The following is a 5,033-nucleotide window of genomic DNA, read 5'->3' as shown; positions in this document are numbered from 1 at the left end:
ATTTAAAATATTTATATCCTACTCCCCCCACCCCCCACCCCAAAAAAAAGCAATATCCAACATGGCTAACAAAAATTAAAATAGTATGGAAATAGAATAAATATCATATTAAAACAGCGCTCACACACACACACTCAAAATAGCAAATTTGACAAAGAAAGAAGAAATTGAAGATCCAAGAAAACAGAGTTAAGCAGGAAAGCCCTTCGGGGACTGCTGAAACACCTGAAAAGAAGAGGTCAACTGCAATTTAGGACTGAGGGAATTCCACAGCTTTGGTGCCAGCATGGAGAAGGCCCTCCCTTGCAATGATACCAGTCAAGGCAGCAACTGTTACCATCCACATGCCTGATCTCATCTGATCTCAGAAGCTAAGCAGGGTCAGGCCTGGTTAGTACTTGGATGGGAGACCGCCTGGGAATACCGGGTGCTGTGGCTTATACCATGGTCTTTCGAGACTGAAGGTTGCCAACCAACCAGTCAAGCCAAGTCCTGCAGAAGGGCTTCTCCAGCTGATCTTAAGAAACAGAGGGCAGTACTTTCAGATAGCCTGGTTCTAAGCTGTGCAGGGGTTTACTGGTTATCACCAACAATGGAAATGGAACAATGTATAGTTACTGCCTAATCCTAGTGGGAGGTGAATGGTATCCAGCTTGTGGGAAGGGTTAGACTGAGAGGCTTCAGAGAGGAAAGGGATTTACACCTCTGTAAGCCTCCTGCTCCATCATGGTTCTCCTTGGACCTGTGCCAGCAAGAGAAAGGGGGCAAGAGGCTGCTGCTGGAGGGGATAGGATCTGATGTGCACCATTGCTGTTAGATCCAGTGGCACAGCTATGCCATCTAGCACTCGGGCGGGGGGCACAAATTTATACTGGATTCCAATCCTCATTCCTGGGGAGTTTGGAGTGGCATGAAGCCGTTCCGCTCTCCTCGGACTTTGCAACCTCAGGAGGTGGTGCAAGTCTAAGGAGACCCATTGGGGCAAAGGTGCCTTACTCAGAGGTAAGGGGAAAAAGTTGGGCCCCTATCCTGCACTGGATGCAGTGCAAGCCTCTTGGCTTGCCTGTTCCAGCGCAGGGTAGGATTGCGCCCTAAGTAAGTAAATAAATAAATAAAGTTAATTTGGGTGACACCAACCCTGGTGACGCCACTGCAGTTTGGGTGTGTGTATGAAATTGTAATTTATTCTGTATGGACTGGTATGGGAGGAGGTCCATCATGGGGGTGATGCGATGAGTTCTCTTACTGGTTGGTGCAAACCCTAGTGATGCCTCTGTCCTTGAGCATGAGTAATAGTGAAGCTTCTGCCCACATGGGATTTTGCAGGCTTTATGTCAGCAAGTACTTCCTGTTGATTGCAGCCTTTTCATTCTCGTGCTTTGTGTTTCAAGAATAAACTCAGCCTCCAGAAAACACCAATGCCTTTTTTCTCCACACCATCACACAAATTCATCTGGGAACCCGGCTCACTGTTCCTCTTCTTTGTTTAATAGAATATTGGATTTTTTTTTTCCTCCAATGGTCCCTGTACGGAAATCAATGATCTGTTAGGCTGAGGAAAGAAACAGTGGCATAAGAGATAGTAATCCAAAACGCTGATCCACCATAAGATCCCAGCTTTCCAATTTCTCTGCTCCTGAAATGAAGAGTGGATGAATCGGAAAACAGAATCACATTTGTATTTTTTTCAAGCTAAAAATACTTCATCCCCAAAAAGACAAGTACTCAAAGAGATGTTTTTAATCAGGAACGGCCAGTTTCTGGTCCTGCTCGCAGATGTATGTTGAAGGCTGCAATCCTATCCACATTTTCCTGGGAGCAAACCCCATTGAACATAATGGGACTTACTTCTGAGTAACTTTGCTTAGGATTGGGCTGGAAGGCATTACAAACCACTTGCACAGTAACCTTCGAACTCCTTTCAAGTGTGCAGAAATAGCACAAGGTGTAGTACTCCCAGGAGAGGACTATTTCAGGTGAGGAACCTCATGTAAATCTCCTGGCACATGGTGTGCTGGTATGTGCTTTCTCCACACGTTTGAATCCATACACATGTGAATGTGTGCGTAGAACTACAATGTAAGGAGGGGTGCATTGAGCAAGGAGGGGGAGAGGAGAAGAAGAGGAGGAGGATGGTTATAGCAGCCCTCTTTCCAACAATGGATTGGGACTGTTGCCATCAGCGCTGCCGTTGCTCGTCCTCCTCACTCTGCTTGTCCAACCTTCTCCTCACCCTACTGCTCTGTTTTGAAATAGCATGGCAGTGTGGAAATCAGGAAGGCGGGAGAAGCAGAAGTGGCAGAGTGTTTGGAAATTACCCAAGCCAGCCCAGAATTGCCACCTTCCATGTCCACAAAAAAGTTTTCCCCTTGATCACCATCTCCCCTGGTGGCAAAGGCGAGGGGAGGGAAATGGTGCTGGAACACCTGTCCCCTTCCCTCTCTCCTCCTTGTGCCTTATCTTCAGCTCCTCTCAGCACAGCCTCCATTCTATGCACAGGTTATGTTTGAAATGAATAGAGAAGCATGAGAACATTAGAGAACATAGAGAAGCATGAGGTATTGAGAACAAAACGGCTAATATTATAACGTCGTTGTTCAAATCTATGGTAAGGCCACACCTGAAGTATTGTGTTCAGTTCTGGTCCCTGCATCTCAAAAAAGACATAGTGGAAATGGAAAAGGTGCAAAAGAGAGCGACTAAGATGATTACGGGGCTGGGGCACCTTCCTTACGAGGAAAGGCTACGGCGTTTGGGCCTCTTCAGCCTAAAAAAGAGGTGCCTGAGGGGGGACATGATTGAGACATACAAAATTATGCAGGGGATAGACAGAGTGGATAGAGAGATGCTCTTTACACTCTCACATAACACCAGAACCAGGGGACATCCACTAAAATTGAGTGTTGGAAGAGTTAGAACAGACAAGAGAAAATATTTCTTTACTCAGCATGTGGTTGGTCTGTGGAACTCCTTGCCACAGGATGTGGTGATGGTGTCTGGCCTGGTTGCCTTTAAAAGGGGGTTGGACAAGTTTCTGGAGGAAAAATCCATTACGGGTTACAAGCCATGATGTGCATGTGCAACCTCCTGATTTTAGAAATGGGCTATGTCAGAATGCCAGATGCAAGGGAGGGCACCAGAATGAGGTCTCTTGTTATCTGGTGTGTTCCCCGGGGCATTTGGTGGGCCGCTGTGAGATACAGGAAGCTGGACTAGATGGGCCTGTGGCCTGATCCAGCAGGGCTGTTCTTATGTTCTTAGGTTCATGGAGCATGCTCTGCTTTCCCTTTCATTTTAGACAAGACCTATGTGGATGACACTGGCTGTGCCGAGAGCAGCCAAAGAGAAGGGATGAGGGAAGGGGAGGGGACTCCCACTGTCTCCATCATCAGTGGAGGGGGTGACATGCAATTTGCTTCCCCACCCCCAACTTGAGACAGTCAAGCTACACCATCAGTTGGTTGACCCTGATCATCACGTTCGCTACGTGATCCTCCCTAATTGGTTGGTATTGCCCATGTGACTGTTCTAAGGGGGACGGAAACGGCATCAAAATGCAGCAGAGAGGAAACAATGGAAACACTGACAAAACAAATTTAAAAGGTTTGCAAAGGCATAATTTGTAAAAAAAAAAACTAACACACACACACACACACACACACACACACACACACACACACAGAGATATAGGGTGCAATCCTAACCCACTTTCCAACACTGGCATAGCTGTGCCAGTGGGGCATGTGCTTCATCCTGCACATGGGGGGGGCAGTCATGGAGGCCTCCTCAAGGTCAAGGAATGTTTGTTCCCTTACCTTGGAGTTGCATTGCTCTTATGTTAGTGCTGGAAAGTGGGTTAGGATTGCAGCCATAGTCACAAGCACACACCACTGGTTTCAAAACACTCAAAAACACAGCAGGTTTTCAGCAGTCCCCTTCCATTCCCATGTGTTCTTTGCAGGGCTGTCAGCAGAGTTGTTCTTCATGACAATCCTCCAATTGTTGTTGTTCTCCAATCCTATCCAGGCTGCCCCCCTCCCCCAGTACAGTGGTGGCAAAATGGCCATGCCATAGTCCATGGGACGAGGGAGGCAGTCCCCTCGGGGTAAGGGAACTTTGGTTCTCTTACCCCATGTTGGGCCGAGCAGCCTGTATGGGTCTACTCAAATCTATGCCAGATTCAATTGCTGGTATAGAACCGAGGAGACCCGTACAGGGTTTCAAGGCCTGGGAGTGGGGATAGGATGCAGCGGTAGCCTCTGCTGCCATCCCTGGCCCCCTTCCAGGCCTGAACGTCCCCCCAGTATGCCCCCCACCCTGAAACGCTCCCTCCTTCCTTCCCTGCCACCCTCCCCATGCCCTGGAACACCTCCCTGCGGCTCGTTGGGGTACTTATTACTGCTGGGTCCTGGTGGGTATCCAGCTGGCACTGGCAGCAGGATTGGGCACTTAGGGTGCAATCCTAACCAACTTTCCAGCACTGACTTAGCAGCAGTGCAGCCCCAAGGTAAGGTAACAAACATGCCCTTACTTTGAGGAGGCCCCTTGACTGCCTCCCCACTGCAGGATGCAGTGCATGCCACAGTGGCACAGTTATGCCAGCGCTGGAAAGTTGGTTAGGATTGCACCCTAAAGCATTGTATAGCACCTTGATTTTGAGGTTGTGCAATACATACATTGATGGTTCATCCTCATTGGCAATCTTTCCAGTGTGGCCCACTGCTGCACTGGACAATAGTCGCACTAGACCAAAACACATGTTTTTTGGTCTAGTGTGACTATTGTCCAGTGCGGCAGTCTCTGTTGTTTAAATGACCTGGAAAAGGTATATGACGAGCAAGTAGCTGGTCGGCTGCAGGTTCTTTGAAAAGGTATGGGATCTAGTGCATGATTCTGGTGCTCCATCAGTCGTCTGTTCGGCGGATGACATGTCCTGCCCATCTGTGCTTTGCAGAAGCCATGTACTCGAGCGGGTTGTGGATCTTGGATTCTTGCCGGATGTCTTGACTTCTGAGACCACGTTGCCATTGTTT

The 5,033-nt window shown here is 48.3% G+C and overlaps 1 pseudogene; it reads left to right on the top strand.

The window, feature by feature from the left end:
- The first annotated feature begins 322 nt into the window (after positions 1 to 322).
- Positions 323 to 439, top strand: LOC136655081 (5S ribosomal RNA; annotated as a pseudogene).
- Positions 440 to 5,033: the final 4,594 nt, after the last annotated feature.

Source organism: Tiliqua scincoides, chromosome 5, assembly GCF_035046505.1.
Source record: "Tiliqua scincoides isolate rTilSci1 chromosome 5, rTilSci1.hap2, whole genome shotgun sequence".
In the NCBI taxonomy this organism is placed as follows: domain Eukaryota; kingdom Metazoa; phylum Chordata; class Lepidosauria; order Squamata; family Scincidae; genus Tiliqua; species Tiliqua scincoides.
This window is presented reverse-complemented; position numbering and strand designations above follow the sequence as displayed.